Source organism: Corvus kubaryi, unplaced genomic scaffold, assembly GCF_017639235.1.
Source record: "Corvus kubaryi isolate FWS band 111438036 unplaced genomic scaffold, C.kubaryi_AGA036_p1.0 37127, whole genome shotgun sequence".
NCBI lineage: Eukaryota > Metazoa > Chordata > Aves > Passeriformes > Corvidae > Corvus > Corvus kubaryi.
Genome location: NW_024581032.1, coordinates 550,268 through 571,171, shown reverse-complemented (window position 1 = coordinate 571,171; position 20,904 = coordinate 550,268). Strand labels below are relative to the sequence as shown.

At 44.0% G+C, this 20,904-nt stretch overlaps 2 long non-coding RNA genes across 2 annotated transcripts in view; one reads left to right on the top strand and one right to left on the bottom strand.

Moving 5' to 3' along the window:
- LOC121661234 overlaps window positions 1-20,904 on the bottom strand; it is a 90,500-nt gene that overhangs the window by 27,211 nt on the left and 42,385 nt on the right. The gene's annotated exons all lie outside the window — the stretch shown is intronic.
- LOC121661236 lies at window positions 1,660-4,432 on the top strand. Its single transcript, XR_006014891.1, has 2 exons — window positions 1,660-1,865; window positions 2,821-4,432. It is a non-coding gene; the product is annotated as an uncharacterized LOC121661236 (long non-coding RNA).

Here is a 20,904-nt window from a genome sequence, read left to right as displayed (position 1 = left end):
CTTGTATCCTAAATGCCTAACCCAGTTTACAAATGCTGGGCTCTCCTCAGATGTCTCCATTGGTATGAACAAGGTGAAAGCTTTGTTCTTCCTCAGCCCAAGCTATGTTAAGAAATCTGGCATTTGCCCTAGGAGGCAGGATGCTGATGTGTTTGCCATGGCATGGCACATCACACACCTGGAGATCCAGAAGGTGTTTGAGGTGTCTGTGGAGATGAAGAACCCTGACTGCCATAATTTTGACATGACATAAATCCCTGCTGCTGCTGGAAGGGAATGGATCTGATAAACACCCAGCCTTTTTTCCCTGTGTAGTGGGTTGAACCTGAGTTAATGGACAGTCTTTTAGACTAATGACACTTCTCACAATTTACATATTTAAACCGCACGGAAGGGCGGGAATTCCCTTTTGTCCAAGCTCGCCTGCTGGAAGGTGGGGGGGCTCTGAGCCTCCAGGCCCCGCCGGGCCGGGCCGGGGCCACTGCCCCTTCTCCCCTGTTGGGGTTTTAGTTTAGTTTTAGTTTTTTTCCTGTTAAAGGAATTTTCTCCCATAGGCATGTTGCTAGGGGACAAATAGCTGTACTTAAGAAAGACAAAAGGGGGATGGGGCGTGCCTGGCTACTCCTTTGTCTACACCTGGGTGTGGGGTCAGTTCGCTCTGAGCGTCGGGAGAGAGGAGCTGCAGAGAAAGGAGCTGCGGTTTCCTCGTCTTGGCCGTTTTTTTCTTTTTCTGCTGGAAACAACGCCGGGATCCCAAAGCCGTTTTCCCTGCCCTGCTGGAGGCCGGGCTGTGGCTGCCCTGCCCCGCTGCTGCTTCGAGCTTTCGCTGCGTTGTAGCCGTGCTCTCCCTGCCTGCGTGGACCTCCGGGGGGTTCCCCTTTTGGATACATCTCGTCTGCCACCCGGGATTTGTGTTTGTGCCTGCCGCTTCTCCCTGCCGCTCTAGCCTGCCGTTCCAGCCTGCTGTTCCCGAGAGTCTGGGATCGGCTGCCCAGGGGTTTGTGAAGCCTTTGTTCCATCCCTTCCCGGGATCCCAGGGCACTGGTGCCGCGTGCTCCCCGAGCTCGCTCCGGAGCGCCCCCTGCAGCCGCGGGGGAACCATCGCACCTGCCCTGCTCACCGGGAGCCGCCAGCGCCCCTGCCGGCTGCGAGTGGAACTGCACCCGAGGGGAAAGGGCCCGACAGCCGAAAAGGCTGGGACTGGGTTTGTGTTTGCTGTTACTGCCATAGTTGTTGTTGTTTTGTTTGACTGGTTATATACATATATATATATATATATATATATATATATATAGTAAAGAACTGTTATTCCTATTTCCCACATCTTTGCCTAAAGGCCCTTGATTTCAAAATATAATAACTCAGAGGGAAAGGGGTTATATCTGCCACTTCAAGGGGGGCTTCTGCCTTCCTTAGCAGACACCTGTCTTTCGAAACCAAGACACCCCCTTTCCCAACGCCGCGGCACGGACCCTGGGTTGCTTGGGGGGGACTGTCCCAGAGCTGCAGGCAGCTAAAACCAGCCATGGACTGCTCACAGCTAAACCCATCCAGCGCGGCTTCTGGGGACAGGCGGGTCCTTCTCCTCTCTATGCAGAGCCGGCGGAGTCAACGGGAGCCGGCGTATCCTCCTTTCTGCAGCCAGCACACTTTGTGCTGAACTGAAGAGGACACCATGCAGCCAGCAGCACAGAGGGAGCGAGGCTTTTTCTACCATAAAGCCTGAACAAGAACACTCTTCAACATGGCAGCTTCAGAGTCAGAGAAAGTGAGTCATGTGAGACGAAGCTGAAAATGGCGACGGGAGAAAAGAGGGCGGTGCCGCGATTCTTGCGCGTGGCTTAAAAACCTTCTTGCGTGGCGTGGTAAGAAACTGTAATATCACAAACTGTTTGTCTCTTTAATCCATTTGAAGAACATGGGGGGATGAAGAATTCACGTGTGGCCTGTGAAGATTGTGAAGAGTGCCTATGCCAGGCTATATAGAAGCAGTGAGAGGCTTTTAGAGACTTGTGGCGAAGAAAGCCTTTGTGTGCAGGCCCAAAATAACTCATCCTTAAAAAGATTAATAACCCCATGTGATGTCCCATGTCTTGCAGTGTGAAGGAACTGTGAGATTTTTCATGGAAGAGATGTTTTACACCACAGCAGATTGATTGTTTCCGGGTGGGTCTGCTGTTAGTGGCAGTTTGGGAACCATGTGCAACTGAAGAAAACCCTTTTTTCCTTAAGCATACGAGAGAGACTTTTCAAGAACTGGAACACTGACTAACATCCCATGTTCTGTTATCCTTTGTGTGAGTTGGGTAAAAGGAGAGAAGTGCTGGAAAGGGGGGGGGGGATTCACTTTAATTTCTTGTTATTTCTCTTTACTTTTAATTCTATTAGTAATAAAACTCTTTCGTTGTACTGCAACTGTTTAAGGTTTGTGCCTGCTTTGCTTTCTCCTAATTCTTATCTCACAGAAGGAAAATAAGTAAGTAATGAATATTTTGAACCAAAACCACTACACCCTGACGAAGTTTAGCTCTGCCACATTTGCCTGGTATCATCTGCCATTACAGGTACTCAAACACTGTAACTAGCAGAGCCTGTTGGTGGGCAAACAGCTAAGGAGTGAAGGAAAGGGCAATAAACAATGACTCACATTGATATAAATTGACTGTATAATGGCAGCCTGAAAAAAAAAGAATGCATTGCCAGGAGGTTTTATATCAGTTGCATGCAAGTCTGCATGGATGGATGTCAGCAAGAAAATACTTGAAGGCTGCATCTGAAAAACAGGTTTTTAATTATGTCTTCTTTTTTCTCCCATTGCAGTGCCTCCACCACCATACAGTTATGAATATGAAATGGAGTACTGAGCTGACCTACCTCCACCTTATACTCCAACCTCACAGACTGTGATACAGTATCCCCCACCCCCCTCCATATCCAATATCCCTGGATATTCAGGGAAATAATTAACATGACTTCACATGGATATTGACTGCTTGTTGAAACAGCCAGCACTATTGGGACAATGTTATTGGCTCAGGGACAAATAGGACTGGGTTTTGCATCAACATATGTGGCCAGGTATTGAAATAACTTGCAAAGGTTGCCATGGCTCAGGATGAATAAAAATACTGTCCACTCTGGGCCATCATGTTTCATGATTAAACAACATGTGACCAAAGAAACAGTTCCTATAAGTTAGTGTCTGATGAGTAGCGCTTAACACCAGTTCTTAGCTTCAGCTGCAGCACATGGAAGTGGGGCTCTTCCCATGTAGGAATGTGTAAGTGGTGCAAATGGTTCAACAAGCTGTTTCAAAAGAACAAGAGGCAGCTGCTGGGGCTTATTCTGGGGGAAAACAGCAACTGTTGTCCTGAGGTAACTGCTCTGCCTTTCCTTGAAATGGGGGCAATAAGCAAGAACAAAGAAGATTGAAACTGTTTTCTGTTTCTACTTACAGCTGGTAATACCCAATGATCACTGTGCATATTGGTCTGATAATCATGTTACAAGGAGAAGTGCTATTAGAGTTATTTAGTAACTAAAAAATGATGGGTATTATTTTTGGCCAAGTGCAGTTTTTTTAAGTGCCTATTTTTAAGCAGTTTGTGACTAGTTTATGAACTAAAATGTTAACATAAGGAAAATTTTTGTATGTGAAATACTCTAATTTATAGCTGATTAACTTTTACCTGGACTTTAATACTCTATACATTGGAAATATGCTAAAATGCCTTTTATATCAGCAAATGATACTTTGATTTTAGTATAAAAATACTGAATCAGCAAAACTCACAAGTGGGAGAAGAAATGCAAAAGAAATATTAAAACATCATAGATTTTACTTCAGTTCAATTGCATAAAACCAGGGTTTTAAAATCATATTATGTATCAGTAATGAGGATGTTCAGCCTTAGCAAAGAGATGAGGGTAGAGACTGTGAGCATCTGCTTACTTTTGAATATTGTCTTGGGCATTTTAAAACTTTAGGTCACCAAGTAATACTTTTTGTATTTGTCATGCATGTTGTTTCAACCTTACTTATTCTCTACTATATGCAGTCCAGATCTTTATGATTTAAAATGTTCCACGTACTTACGAAGCTAACTGTAATTCTGCAGCAGCTATTTGACTTCAGAATAGAGTATTCCATTACCTAAAGCATAATCTTTCAGCATTAAGACTATTATTTTTCTCGGGTTTATATGCAAACCACAAGGAGTGGGTCTCTTCAAGGATTTAAAAGTACTGAATGCTCTTAGTTTGAGTTGGGTATCTGAGGAGTTTGAGAGTGCTACAACTGTGGCATCAGCTGCAGGTTACTGCTGATTCACAGAGATCAGAATGTATTTAAATATTTTCCAGTGTAGCCTGTCTGTTCTTTTCAAGTGTATCCATGTAGTAACAAATAAAAAAGCAGCTTGCAAAAAGGAGATACTGTATCCCAGTAAAATCAAACTCTCATCATCCCCTAAGTCTGGTGGTTTTGGTATTCAGTACTGATTCAGGGAAGAACTGAAGCAACTTTTAACCGAGCATAAAATTTATTCAGAGACATTCTTGGAACAAGACCTTACTGACTGTTCTTGCTCAGATTTTGCAGCTGTATTTGTCCTTTCCAGGCTGACTAAACTTACCCCTTGAAATTCCACTTTGAAGTGCAAATGGCATCAGTCCCTGCCAGTGTAAGTTCAGAAGATCTGTGTTGTGGCCAGTGGCCATTGGCCATGTGTAGGTACAAAAATGCTGTTAGTGAGGATCTTCTTGTTATTTTTCTAAGTCCGTGAGAGACTTTTCTCTCTCACAGAAGAGGTAGCAGGGAATGTAAACAACCAAGCCACCTGCAACCTTGGAAAGTCTTGTTTATGGTATAGCAGAAAATATTTTGATAATGGATGTTTTAGGATTTTGGCCAATCACCCCCACCCACCACCAAGGTGGCTGGTCCTTTGTCCAATTAGACTATGAAGAAAAAAGTCTATAAAAGAGTTTGTAAAATAATTAAATCAATCAATCTTGCTGCACAATTCCTGCCTGCTGGATCTTCTCCTCCTCCTCCTCCCTATAGCTGCGGGACACGGTGATATACCGTAGGAACCAGGCCAGCGGTAATAGCCATGCTGAGTCCAGAAGCTACCAAGGTGCTTGTGACCCGGTCAGAGGAAAACTGAGCTGCATCTCAGATGTTTGGTTGCTGCTGTTTCCTTGGAGTCTTCTCTGAGAAAGGAGAGTTACATTCTCATTTCTATTTTGCTGTTCAGAGGTGACAAGTCCTGAACTGGCTTATCCTTACAATTAGTTCTGCTCTGGGTACATTCTGTGACATTTCAGCTGTTACCCTGACCTCTCAAGAGATCCCAGTTGAAATCCTCCCATGAAGAGCAATCCTCTGTGTGCGGTGTTTTGGCAGTCCCTACTCAAAACCACGTGCTGGGGTATTGATGTGTCTGCCAACATGGTGACCTACATGAAGAACAGAATAAACATAGCTTTTCCTGCAGAGAACCCAGTTCCTACTGCATCATTCTATGGTAGTACCTCAGCACTTTTTAGTTGATCTGGATAATATTTTGGTGCCAAAAAGTTACCTATAGATAATGAGTATTGTCACTTTCCCATTCTCATATTTCATTTCTTTGTGCTGAACATGGAGACACACAAATCAAAGAGCAGTATGTATTTGATGAATCCAGTCTTCTGAAAAATACAGAGGAAGAAAACTATCCTATAGATTGTAAATCCTACTCTAGAACAAGTTAGGAAACAAATTTCTTGCATAAAAAGAAATTTCTGGAAAATTACTAAAAGTCTTTGATCACAGAGTTTTCTGTTTTTCAGCTTTGCGATTACATGTTTCCTCTGATGATGTTGCATAAAGGACATAGTGACCAAAGTACCTACAAGGTTTACATGACTTATTCCAGGGAAAATTGTGGAAATGGGAAGTTGAGAATTTAGTAGTACTTGAGAGCTATTTGTTTGCTATTAAAACAGTGCTGGGAATGTTCATTTTTGTATAGTTAATATTCTGCATATCCACATATACTGGGGCATGCCAGACAGTAATTTTAATCTCAAAGGACAGCACATCTCTTTTTCTTGCTAAGAATGTAAAACATAAAAGTATTGGTCTTTCAGCAAACCCAGCAAAACTAGTATGGAGAAGCCTAAAAGAGGTGATGATTGCATTGAAAAGAAGTAGAACTGAGAGAAACAGAGAGCAGGATGGAGTCTGAGTGATTTATAAAACAAAGAATAGAACAAAAAGGTTGCTGTGAAACAAATGGAAGCATTTGCCAATAGTAAAGTTCTATTATTTGAGTTTAGTTGAAAAAAATCAGTGTTCCAATACCTGAAGGAGGCTGCAAGAAGACTGGAGTGGCACTTGTATTTACAAGAGCATGTAGGAGAAAAGGGGGAATGGTTTCAGAGGATAGAGTTAGATTAGATACTAGGAAGAAATTCCTCCCTGTGAGGATGGTTAGACACTGGCACAGGTTGCCCATAGAAGCTGTGGATGCCCCATCTCTGGAATTGTCCAATGCCAGGTTTGACAGGGCTTTGAGCAACCTAGGCTAGTGGAAGGCGTCTCTGCCCATGGCAGTGGGATGGAACAGTATGATTTCTAAGGTCCTTTACAACCCAAACCACTCTGTGGTGCCATGATTCTTTGTGTGCAAAGAACATCTCCATATTCAAAGTTCTGCAGTGCAGAAATTGCCGGCCAGTGGTCATTTATTCTGTTTCATATGAATAGCTTGCAGATGAATGCATTAGTACAAAGAGTCTTTACTTAGTCACACTGACTTTTTTCAGTCTCATGCCAGACATTGTACTGTAAAATAAGAAAAAAAAATAATAAAACAAACCTGAAAATGTAACCTATAGCTGAGAAAGGCCAGAGGATCCTTTGCTTCTCTCACTTGGCAGTGGATATTAGCACAAATTTGGCTGGTGAATGTAGCATTTCCCTGGGCAGTTTGTGGACTTGGACCAAATGCTGCTGGTTTTCTTGTGGTCTCAGGTTGCCCTGACTTTGGTTCATAATTTCTAGACTGCACTGGGGAAGCAGAGAGCGAAGGTCTCCATGTGAGGAGTATAGGGCCTGGTCCCATGAGCCTTTCTCCTTGGTTCCTAGTTTAGCACATTAGATGTCTGCCTGGTTACAGGATTTCTGTTAGAGATTGGGAGCAGCAGGAGTTGCAGGTGCATACAAGGGCATATGCTGGCACATGCTTTGATGCCAGTCCTGTTTGTGGGGGAAAAAAATCTGTGTGATGTCTTATTTAGTCATGTATGAGGGATATTTCAAGCCACGATGCATTTCACAAACTTGATTTAATCTGGCATTTCTTTAACTACTAACATTTCTTCATAACTACATCAGTTATGAAGAGCTACTTCAAAACCAGTTCTCTCTCTGACAGTCTACTGTTTCTAGGGTATATACCAAATAGGAGGACATGCCTGTTAAAGATCTAATGACCCATTTGGGAGACTTTACAAATTAGGTAATGATCAGTTGGAGGAGTTAGAAGGCCGAGGCAATGCCAGGGGAAGTTAATGTGGTAGGCTGCCATTGCCTAAACTACATATGACGATGAAAGGATCATTAATGTTATTATAAGCCATTTTTAATTAATGAAAAATGTAACAATTTGCTTTTTTACTGTTGGTAGCTTTGAAAGATGTAGTTTTACCAGTGTAGTACAGTAGACTGGATTTTCAGTAGTACCAAAATGAAAATATTAGTTTGCTCCATAAAGCACCTTGGTCAATATTAACAGTGTTCTTGATATAGCAGAAATAGAGTCTTTCAATTTATAGCAAATGTTCTCAAGACCATTTGTGAAATCACAGTGCTATTTTTTTGGATGTAAGGGGATAGTTTGTAAAGCACTGATGGCTGTCTATTAGAACAGTAAACATCTGGCATTTCTGTATTCACTTTCATCCTGGTGTTACAAACCAGTTTAACACAGAAAACCAAAGGAAACTAAGCCTCTGTGAATAAAACAGATCAAACCCAGAGAGGTACTAAATATACCCAAAAAACATGATTAAAACCAAACGAGTTTAGATGTTGGTGCCAAAAAACTTGATATATTTTATTTAATAGTAAAAGAGGCAAAGAGAAAGAAAAAGAAAAGAAATAAATAGTAAAAGAAGTGTGCGTGGGTGGGGAAACGGGGAGAGTGACAGGGGTTAGGTAGAAACGTATCACCCTTCTGAGGGTCCCAACGATGTCTCATGGCTTCCCTCCATCTGGTCTTCTTAGTGGTGAGGGTCCCCAGCCACCGAAAAGTGTAGAATCTTGTGGATTAATTTACGTTTGGGCCAGGTGGGAATGACCAGGTGCCTCCCCTGGGGAGGACAAGTTTGACACTGTCCCTTGCAACACTGTGGATCTGTTGCATCGTGTTGCAGTGCTCTGGTGCTGGTTCTGGGGACCCCTTTGTGGGGGGCCTTTCATGGGCCACGACACCCCCTCTGCTGTCCTTCACATGGGTGCGGCTTTTCCTGGGGTGAAGGGCCCTACAGCTGAGCTGGTCTGCACAGCAGAGGATGGGCGTTCATTGCCTTTGAGCAGAGGCTTTTTACCACACACCCAAAACCTCTCCTCCCCCCACTCATTGGTGTGAGGGTCTGTTCGAGCCTGGCAGCTGATAGCCCCTGGGCTTCGGTCTCCACCCTGAAGGTGCTAAGCTTGGTCCCTCTGTGAATGTATTCTTCCCCCAGCCCAGATCTGAGTCACCTTATCTTATCTCCATCCAAGTGCAGTCTGGAGTCTTAGGGCGTGGTAGTCTTCTCTGCAGTTCTTTTATACAGTTTTGCTATAATAGGCAGAAGTCCTTCATGAAGATGTTTAAGTTATAAATTATAACATTTCAGTCTCTGACACCTGGGAATTCTCCAAATGCTTTAGTAACTACAAAAATAATTATTTTAGTCACCATGGAATAAAACACAACAGGTATTTAACAGCACACAGTAATATTGTCTAACACCCTGAGGCAGAAATTGTACAAAAGAATTAAGGGAAGTTGAATTTATTTCTTGTGCTTTACTAAGACATCAATGTTAGAAAAAAATGACCAGGACTTCATATCAAGCAGCTCCTATGATTACACCCAGAATAGTAGTCATAGTTTTTATATTGCAGCAATGTATGAGATCCAAAAAGCAGAGCCCCTGTCCAAGCCTGACTTGTGGTGCACCCATTGTAAATCCTGTTCCCACTCTGTTGTGACAATGGTGTACAGCAAGCAGAGGACTGAAAAAAAGAGATGTGATGGTCCATGACTTCAAAAAGGGAAAGAGAAATGCAGAAAAACAAAATGGCCAAGACTTTTTTTGTTCTGTATGAGCTTCATTGGACAGCTCACTGTCACTGTATGAAGGGAGCAATGAGCTGGGAATGTGTTGAAGAGCTGCCATGCAGCCAGGAGAACAGCCCAGAGAAGGATCTGGGGAGCTCCAGCTTCGGGACCATGTCAGTTAAGGTTCTGGAGGCAATAACTAGAGCAGAAGTGTTTATCTGTCTGGTCTGCGGTGAAGATTAGACAGTCAATATTCACACAGCTCTGGAAATGGGAAACATTATTTTTGTTATGCTATGTACCATTAGTATTCACATCCTTAGTGAAGAGTAGAAAAGGGCAGGCTTTGGATGCCATTGCTACCACAATGATAACTAAGACGGGACTAAAGCCACCAGAAACAAAAGGAAAGCCAAAGACTTAGGTATTTCTGAAGATAGTGGCCATTTTTTGTCAGACTAGCATATGGAGCTGGTTCCTTCACGGAGGTGAGTTGCCCTGCTGCCAGCAAAGGCAGCTGATTTTAGACAGCTGAAACCTGCAGGAGGGAGGCTACATTGGAAACTGTGTAATGCCGATCTTTCCCCAGCCTGCAACTTCACCTGATCCCTCTGCTCACCCACAGGAAACGTGCCTTGTGGGAGATTTCAAGGCAGTCCTCCTTTCTGGCATTACTGCCAAACTGGCCACATTAGCTCATAAGCTTTGCAATATATCAATGTCACGTTCATTTTCAGGAGCATGGGCAAAAACATTTTTTCGTGGCCAGTAAGCAATCTCCAGATTTCTCTCAATAGATCTCACATTATATTGACGAGAACTTGTCCATTACAGGAACTAATCTAGGTACTACCTTTCCCCAGTTTATTCAGGTTGTCCCATCTTTGTTGTATTACAACATATTTACCAGTGGCTCATCTCATTGCCCTTATTTACATGCTCCCTCCAGATCCTTCAGGGCTGCATCCTTACTGCTGCTTGCCAAAGAGCTTTTTCTTTAGTTTCTTTTCTTTCTTCTTTTATTTTTGTTGATCTACCTTGGATGGTAGAATATCTTCCAAGCAGACCCCTGCCCCTTGCATCACCACTATGTGGAGGCTTGGCTCATCAAATAATCTATACTCTGGTGTTAAACATTGCCTCCTCTGCAGGGGAGGGAGGACAGCTGTTTGGCAGCCATCCCAAGATCACCCTCAGCTCAAGTTTGGATTGTGATGAAACTCTGTGATGCTTCCTCTGTTTCCAGGAATCCAAATGTGCTCAGTAAGTTTAGAAAGAAGAAAGGGAAATGGAAAAAAATGTCAGCCCGCATCTGCTTTCTGGTTTAGCTTTTTCCCTGTGTATTGCCAGCTCTGGAGTTGACAGCATGTCTCCTCTTTTTTGGATGCTCATCTTTCCCTTCATTGTAGAGCATCTTTAAGAGGAGGGGAGGGTGTGTTATGGGCATCTGTGCAACTGCAAAGCCCAGATATTCCATGAGGCTGCCATGTGATTTCGGTACCTATAGCCCCCTCCTTTACATCTGGACCATTATGAACAATGGCTCAACTGGAAAAATGTTTTTATCCTTTTGTTGAGGTATAATACTCTTCCTGGCTTAACTTTTAGATATTTAATGTCCCCTGGTCTTACACAGATGGTGAGCTGCTGATGACTGGGCTGTGCCTAAAGAAAATGGTAATGCATGCTGGGAATCCAGCAAACCCATGTAATAAGACTCATTATACCCTGTAACTTGAACAATAAATCAATAGCTACAGATTATACAGATAGATTATAGATTATAGATTATAGATTGTACAGCAGGATATACAGCACATACATGTGCAATAAAACTGAATACTTGTGACTGGCCGTAGTTGAGGCCAACTATCATAGCAGTGAACTGCTTTGTTACGGTGATGGGCTTGGGTACTTGAGTACTTGCCAGGACACAAAGGGATGCCATAGTACCTGCCATTTATTGACAGTTAATAGGTTGCTTCTACACCTCCTACCTCACATAATGAGAATCTATGGAATTACCTCAGGCTGCCCTTGTCAATTATTGTCATCATTATTTCTGTGTTTAAAAAACAAGGCATAGTTCTTGCAGGCATTCATCAAAGAACTGCTGTGGTAGAGCAGTCTCCACTACAAAGCCTTAGCTGAGACCTTATCAGCTAAATTCTTGAGATTTAGGAATGAAAATAAATACGTATATGCTGCATTATTCCTTGTTTGGTAATGCTCTTTCCCTGAGGTGGAGGGTGGGGGATCAGGCCTCTGATTCAGGATTGGGAAATCAGCTGATAGGTGTGTGCACATAATGAACCTGGAGATAAACCACAACAGGCTTCTTAACAACAGACTCTGGACCTTTGTGTAAGATACCTGCCACAGCTATGCTATTGCAGTATATTCCCCTTCATCTACAAGAGGCTGTAGTGGTATAAATGGTCCCAGTTTGAGACAAATTCAGAAGAATGTCCAAAATGAACATCCTCTGATAGAAGGCAGGTTACAGCCATCCCTCCCCATCAGGTTCGGAAAGAATGTTCCTCAGAGGAAAATGAAAAAAACCCTATTTATTTAACAAGTAAAGTGCACACAGGCACAGGAAAAAAAAATAATGCTAAATAATAAAACCTCTCGCTGTGGAGAGAACCTGGGTAGATTTCTGAGTCCTTTGTGGGTGTGGATTTCTCCTCTCCGGAGCTGGGTTTCAGCATGGGGCCCTCCAGATGAAGGTGTAGGGTCTCCTAGATGATGTTCTGGTGTTGCTGAACAGTCCAGAAGAGAAGAAGAAGAAGCCAAAGTCCCAGGAAAACCCATTTTTTCCTCAGCTTATGTACGAGAAGCTAACTAAAAAAGCGAAGGAATATAACTCTTCCCTGCTGCAGAAGTGGAGCAGCCGGGCAGGAGAAGCCAGCGAGCTTATCTGTATTTTGCACACAGCACCGAAGGAATTCCACCGACTCTCCCCTCTCTCTCATAAAGGTACAGAAAGGCACAGGATTCATGTTTGGCATAGGGCAGATGACAGGGAATATGGTATCATGCAGTCACCCCAGGACACTGACATATCTGGGAGACAGTGAGAGTAAAACAAAATTTCCACCAGCTCTCACTATGTGATACAATCAAACTAGGGCAGTTGAGGAAGCCTTCCCTACTAGAGTGGTCTCCCTCTCCCCAGCCATGAGTCCTCCCGAAGGCTGCTCCCTGGTTCTGCTGAGGTTGGTGTGTGGCAGCCATAGGATGGCAAAATGAATGGGGGACATGGCAGTGAGACAAGTTGGCAAGAATCAATACTTACTTCCACTGAAAAATCTAAAGTTAAAATCCATATTTCCCTTTGGTTGCTGGTGTTCATTGTTCAGCCTAATTTCTGTGAGTGAATTTGGAGACAAAGTGAGACTGGTGATGTGGTGCAGAGAGAGAATGCTGAGTGTCCCAGGGATTGGAATCCTGCAAAAAGGTAAGATTGACCTATTCATCTGGAAGCCTGGGAAGAGTCAGAACATACACATGCAGGTTTATTGATGCTTATCTTTGAAGCCAGAAGAGTAGCATCATGATGTTCCTATCCCTTCCACACCTGTCATATTCATTTAAAAAAAGATCAGGAGCCCAACCTATGTTTGTTCTTTCTCTAGCTGCTGAAGACAGTTCCTTTTGAAAGCTGTTGAAGACAGTTCCTTTTGAAACCTGATCTACTCAGTGGTAAGCTTGGATGGTGATCCTTCTGACATGAATAAGGATAATAAAAGGGGCTGATTGAGAGCTTAGATCTTAGCTTTGTGGGAAATGAGGAAAAAAAGCATCTCGCTAGTTGAAACTCAAGATTCACTGAAGTTTTAAAGCGCTTCTCCATCCATGGGTAGTAAAATAGAGTCTTTTTGATCTTGATAGTTCAGACGAGAGTTATGGTGAGAGATATCTCATGATACTTGATGAGAGTTTTCATAAAGAAAATAGGACAACTGTGATTGCTTCTGTCTGCAACTGAACAATAATTCTGGCCTGGGGAGGGCAACATGTCTGTTTTTCCTTCACCCTTGTTCAGCATGATTCTCACATAAGACTTGTGAGCATGATGAAGTTGGGTTAAACAAAGTGGGATCTACAGAATAAAAAAATCTTCAGAAATATGCTTACTCATTTTATATCAATTTGATGAGCAGGTATTTTCAACCTTTGCAATTTAAAAAGGCAATTAAGTCTACCATTTGCTTCTTCAATGCCCAAAAGTAAGAAAGGGGAGTGCAGGCCGACCTCTGGCAGCAGTTCTGCCTATCCTTGCTCTCCTGCAGAGTCTGGTGACAGTGTAGATGGAGCCCGAAAGGAATGGACACAGCTCTGAGCATCTGCTTAAATGCTTTGGGAACTGCTAGGGCATCAAATGGTCAGCTCTGCAATCTCTAGATTGTAAATTTTTGAGACAGTATAGTTACTTTGCCTAAGTTGTCCATATCTGCCTGCCTACCAAAGAGTTGATATAGTTTCTTTGACTTCCTGGCTTCTGCAAAAAACCCCCAAAATCCTCCTTCCTTTATGAATGATATATTGCTATGAGAGGCCAATTTCAGTGGCTCTATGGGCTAAACAAACAAAATTATAAATCTACCCTGGGCTTCATCTGAAAACTTCCTCATTTCAAGTCATTGGCTTGAGTCTACCCTGAGTACAAGGGCTGGAAAATGACAGCCAAGGATTTCTGCTAAGGGGAATTTCTCATGCTGGGAAGCAAGAGTGACTTGAGTGCTGCTTCTTTAAAATATGATAATGTGATCTAAAATTTAGAGACGTTTAATTTATCCTGGGTATGAAAAGGAAACACAACAGGAGGTATTGGAAATTTTCAAGTGCAGATAAATCTTACTGCATATCTTGGAGGTCAGTGTTTAAAAGCAAGAAGCCACAGATAAAGATCTGCAACAATTTTCAGTCTTCTCTTGCTTATGTATTTCCCAAGTGTCTGTCAAGTGTTGTTTCTTACTATTGTCAGCTTCTATTGCATGGTACATGATATATATTTAAATTGACAGCCAGTAACAGACATTACAATCAGTGAAAACCGTATTTTATAGCCAGTATGGATGGAAGTCATAACTTGAGGATCTGTCAGTTACTTGTTGGAAATACGAATAATTGATACTGAACATAGTACCTTTTCACAGTCTCTATTTATTAGAGACAATGCAATCAAAAATAGGGGTTTTTTTCCCAATGGTTTCCTTTACATATGATTTGGTAGTCTGTGTAATTCAGGAAGAAAATTACTCAGCATCAGTTAGGGTCTGAGTGAAGACTTGAACTTGGAAATGTCATCAGACATGACAAAATATTCAGATCTGCCTGCAGTAATATTGAATACAAGATTGACAGGTGAAAGTCTCTTGCTAGCATCATCCATTGAAGTGTGCCGACAAGACTTCAGGAGAGGTCTGCATGGCAATGTGCAAGTGTGATTTCCACATGCTGTATCTGTGGCAGGGTGGCAGAGAGGACAGGGCAGTCAGACCCATGATGGGAGTTCTGCAGAGGCTCTGTGGACACAGCACCACATGCTGGGACCACTGCCCCTGGCATCCACTAGCATGGAAATGAAACACCCTCAAGGTGTATTTGGCTCCACTAGCAACTAACATGTTACCTGTGACCTGTGCAATATTTCTGAGCTTGACTCTGATCTTGAAATTTAATTTTTTCCTGGACTGCAGTGTGATACAGAAACTATCTAAACCTTTTGCCAAGACCATGCCACAGAATCAGTTGTTGTGATGACCGCAGGCCACCAAACCTGCCCTAAGCCCCCTTGTGGGAGGAAGGGTTGTTACCCCTGTTATGCTGCAGGGGAGTTATCAAGACCAGAAGGAATTTAAAACCACCGCTTTGTACTTGATGCTGTAGGCTATCCAACAGACAGTCCACAAGAAGGTTGTCTTTTGATAAATGAAGGGTGAATACCAGTTGAAAAGGACAGTTTTATTTGGTTTGTTTACCCAGAAATGAACAGTTGGACTGTGGTTTGGGGAAAATAAGTGATTTTTTTTCCCCTGTATTTTTTGTGATTGTTGAATGCTGAATAAACTTTCAACACCTGAAAGTAAAAGTACTTAATCACTAAATACAGTAGACTTTTCCACCTACTTTGGACTTGTGGCCTGATTGAGCTGAGATGAACTCATGTCCAAGCTTTCACAGTTTTTTCCTGTTACCTTCCTTATCCACCCAGAGGGTTCTTCCAAGGCAGATTTTGAGGATCTTCCATAGTTTTCCTGGGAATTTGCAGCAGACCCACTGAGGCACCATGCAAGAGTCAGAGGCAGGAAATCCTGCCACATGTCTGCCTGCACATCTCACAGAACTACTGGGTCTGGGAAGGGGCAGAGGGGTCTTCAGCTCAGATCAGATTGTCTGCTCTTTGTGGTAAATTAATTTTGCCATTGAATGAGATCTACTGCATCTTCGCAGAGCTTTCCAGAAAATTGAGATTTATTGTGTAATACATCTGTTCAGGAAATCTCCAGGCTAGAATAAATGTTGATGAAAAAAAGGAAGGGAAAAAGTAAGTTGTTTTACCACAGGCTAAGCTAATAACAAGTCCTAGTGCAGAATCAAGTGGAAATAAACAGTCAGAGTTGTTTGTTACAATACTGACAGCAACTTCCCTTTCCTGAACCACGCTTTGCAACAACAGGAGCTACTCCCACACACAAAATTTTTCAGTGGAATAATTAGCCATCTCACAGATTAAAAAACATAGGCAAATTCCCATTTTTCACAGAGCAAAGACACAGTCTTTTACAATTAGCTGAGCTGAAGAAAGGAAGAGCTCCTTTTCCATCTAAACTTGAACCAAAGCTGCAATTTCAATTTTTATGCAGTGAATGGCATGGATCCTGATGGCTGCACAGTTGCAACACAGCACAGCACTGAGTGCCTCACACCCTGTGACGGTGTCACTTGTGTTTGGTGAGGACCCTGTGCACTAGGGACTCTGGGGCATGGGGAGATGGTGGGCCCAGTCTGCATGGCCATCACACACCATGGGTGCCCAGGCCAGCCCCACTTGTTGGACTGCCTCCATCCCTGGTGGCTGTCACCTCTTATCCAGCTGGGATATGCCAGCTTCTTCATGAAACATTGACAGAAATGTGAGGTTAATGAGACTGAATCAGCAGGCAGTTTGGCAAATTATCTTTTTATGTCCGTAGTTGATTTTCACACATCAATTCCATCTCCCTCTCCTCTGAAAGCTGCCAGTTGAGCTAAAGTATGAGTACAAGAGTAAAAGTCCCTTCACCCCAACTCTTCTGATATGAGTGTAATTTCTCCTCTCCAGAAGGTGAGCAGAGAGGAATGTGAATGCTCTGACAGGTAAAATCCCAGCAAAAGCTGGCTGGATCATCCACAAATACAGTCCTTCATTGTGTCACATCAAAGCAAGCACAAGAAAACACCATAAAAAACCCTTGCAGATGTAAATAGTATGTGGTGAGACCTATGCTCATTTGCTGTCACTGGGCAGTCAGTTTGCCCAAGTCAGGTGCCCAAGCCCAGGTTGTGGCATACTCCGTAAGAAACCTTATCCAACACATCTGCTCTGGAAAAGAACCTTCCTCTTTTCTCAATCAGGGACCAATGGTGTGTGATTTGGGGGCTACCCATCATGCAGCATTCAGTTCTCCATGCCACCAAGTATCTTCTTTCTGATTTCATGCTTCAACCTGAGTTGAAACATTGCTATTTTATGTTAATAACTGCATTAATAACAGATCTTTTTCATCCTTTCTCCACTCCTTAGCATATAATTAGGGCTTCTACTGGCCTCATTTAGCTACAATGCAGCGTTCTTCCTGGGTGGAAGTAACTGTATGAGGCTTCAGGACCTTATACTGTAGTTACACCAAAGGAAAGTGGTACTGCTTCACATGCACTGTCTAATACTTAAAAATGCTTCCCAGAAAGTCAAGGAAACTCTGTACATCGCTCTTACATTACTCTCCTTTTGGGGAGATTTCAGACACAAACCTAAGAAGACCCAAGCTAGGACAAAAGCTGAATGTCATTTATCTGGACTTCTGTAAGGCCTTTGACTTGGTCCCCCACAACATCCTTCTTTCTAAATTGGAGAGAGTTGGATTCAATGGGTGGACTGTTAGATGGATATAAAAGAGGCTGGATGGTCACATTCAGAGGGTTGTAGTCAATGGCTGAGAGTGCCAGTGGCCATCAGTGACCAGTGGCATCCCTCAGGGGTCTATACTGGGACCAGTGCTGTTTAATATCTTTGTTAATGACAGACAAAGAGATCAAGTGCACCCCCAGCAAATTTGTTGATAACACCAACTTGAGTGGTGCATGTGGCACACGTGAAGGATGGGATGTCATCCAGAGGGATGTGGATGAGCTCAAGAAGTGGCCCATAGGAATCTCATGAGGTTTAACAAACCAAGTAGAAGGTGCTGCACCTGGGTCAGGGCAACCCCTCATGCCAATCCAGGCTGCGGAATGAACAGATCCAGAGCAGCCCTACAAGAAGGACTTGGGGGTGCTGGTGGGTGGACATGCTCCAGCTGTGTGCATTGGGAGCCCAGAAACCCGCCATGTGCTCAGCTGCATCCAAAGCCCTGTGGGCAGCAGGGGAGGGGAGGGGATTCTGCCCCTCTGCTCCACTCTGCTGAGACCCCACCTGCAGTGCTGCATCCAGCTCTGGGGCCTCAGCACAGGAAGGACATGGACCTGTTGGAACCAGTCCAGAGGAGGCCACCAGGTAGATCAGAGGATTGGAACACCTCTCCTATGAGGAATGCCTGGGAGAATTGGGACTGTTCAGCCTGGAGAAGAGAAGGCTTTGGGGTGACCTAATTGTGGCTTTCCAGTACTGGAAGGGAGCCAACAGGAAAATGGAGAGAGCCTACTTACAAGAGCCTGGAGTGACAGGGCAAGGGGGAATGGCTTCAAACTGACAAACAGTAGGTTTGGATTGGATATTATGAGCAACCTGGTCTGGTGGAAAGTGTCCCTGCCCATGGCAGGGGGGATTGGAACACGATGAGCTTTACAGTCACTTCCAGCCCAGGTCATTCTATGGTTCTATGATTCATTGCCTTAAAGGTTGTTTGGCTCTTCTAGTGAAGAACAAGCACAGAATTTTGGAAATAAAGGACTGTGTTTGTTGTCACTAATAGCAATTTGTTGCTGCTTTTTTTTTGTGTAAGCTCCCCATTCCCAGTGCTGTGAGGAGTTTGGTGAGGCTCAGTGGTGCCAGAGCAAAAGGCAAGTACTGGGTAGAATCCCTCTGTTCCTCTGGAGAGATACTTGTCTTGTTTAAAGTTCAAATTCACATGATTATTGGAACTAGATGATGTTTAAGATGCATTCCAACCCAGGCCATTCTATGATTCTATGATGTCTTCTTCCAGAGTCAGCTCAGCCTCCAGTGGCTTTGACTTGATACGACAGATGAGATCTTGTCCCCAAATACAAGTTAAGGCACCACCACAAGCATAATATAAGGATTTAAATGTAATCATTGTATATTTTATATCTTTTTTTCTTAATAACAAGAATGTTCTCTTAACATTTTTCAATGAGTACATACATTCTTATTAGCTGGTATTTTCCAAAGGGCAAGATGTTATGTCATTACCTCTAGGCAGCAGCTGTTTCTCTGTTGTATGAAACTTCGGAGAAACACCAAGGTTAATGTTGGGGTTTTAGTTTAGTCCTAGGGGTTTTTTTCTGTTAAAGGAATTTTCCCCCCCTATACATGTTGCTAAAGGAACAAATCGCTGATCGCTGAGTGCTTAAGGAAAGACAAAGGACCTGGCTGCTCTTTTTTGTTTCACCTGGGAGTGTGGGCAGTTGGGTCTCGGCGTCCAGAGAGAGAGGAAGCTGGTTTTCCTACGGCTGCTTTTCTTTCTGCTGGAGAAAACACTGGGGTCCCAAAGCCGCCTTCCCTGCCCCAGTCAGAGCCAGGTCGTGGCCACCCTGCCCTGCCGCTGCTTCAAGCCTTCGCTACGTTGTAGTCGTGCTCGCCCTGCCTGCCCAGACCTCCGGGGGGTTCCCCGCTTGGATACATCATGTCTGCCACCCGGGATTTGCACTCATCCCTGCCGTTCCAGCCTGCCGTTCCAGCCTGCTGTTCCCGAGGGTCCAGCCAGACACCGGGGCCAGCTGCCCAGGGGTTCGTGAAGCCTTTGTTCCATCCTTTTCCTGGGATCCCAGGGCACTGATGCCGCGTGCTCCCCGAGCTTGCTCCGGAGCGCCCCCTGCAGCCGTGGGGAAACCATCACACCTGCCCTGCTCACCGGGAGCCGCCAGCGCCCCTGCCGGCTGCAAGCAGAACTGCACCCAAGGGGAAAGGTCCTGACAGCCGAGAAGGCTGGGACTGGGTTTGTGATTGTTTGCTGTTACTGCCATAGTTATTGTTTGTTTGACTGGTTATATATATAATAGTAAAGAACTTATTCCTATTTCCCACATCTTTGCCTAAAAGCCCTTGATTTCAAAATTATAATAACTCAGAGGGAAAGGGGTTACATCTGCCACTCCAAGGAAGGCTTCTGCCTTCCCTAGCAGACACCTGTCTTTCAAACCAAGACAGATCTTGGCGCCCAACCGTGGGGCCTGAGGGCATTAAGAGAGAGAGGTGAAAAAGGAATAACAGTTCCTGGATAACTTAATTTTGTGTTCTGGATATAGGAACCTTGTTAGGCAGCACTATGTGGTCTACTTTACCCTGGTTCGGGTGGCAGGCGGTCGTGGCTATATTCTTCCCCTTTGCAGCTCCTTACTTGAATATGGGTCCTCTGACTAAGGCTACCATTGCTGTTATCCAGTTTGCATTATGGGTCGAGAAGGTGAGGAATTCATGGGTTTTTAACTTCCTCCAGAATGTGGTACATGGATAAAGGGCTATCACACACTAAGTGCATGTTTTCGGGGTTGTGTTAAAAATGGTACCTTCTGTGAGGAAATGACACCAGAGGAAGTTTTCTCCCAACCCCTCAACCAGTTCTTTGGGCCCACCCCACCAATTTTCAAAGGGTTTAGATTCCCTCTGAGTACTAACCAACTGGTGCTGGTAGGCCTACTCTACTTAGCACTCAGGGATAAGCTGAGATTGGTTTGGATTACTACCCAGACACCGGCCCCAGAGACTAGAGATCCTACCCCAGAGCCTGATCCTGCCCCAGAACCTGACATGGCCCCAGAGAGTAGAGTTCCTACCCTAGAGCCTGACACAGCCCCAGAGCCTGACACAGCCCCAGACACTAGAGATCCTGCCCCACAGCCCCTTTCAAACCAAGACAGCTAAACAGAAGCTCCTAACAGAAGCTCTGTGCTGTAAGTGGGCATGGGCAAGCCTTGCACCCCATAGGGCACGGAAGGAGTGCCTTTCGTAGGGCAGGAAACAGATGCTGTATGGCACAATCTACCTCCCAGCTCTGAATAAAAACCCAGCATGTTTGCTTTAGTAATCTTTCTAGGAGGGACAGTTAGCTCCATGACTTTAAAAAAGCATTTCTAAAATTTAGAGGATGAAGAGCTTCTCTCCTGCTTGACCCTGTTCTTGTCACTTAATAACAATGGT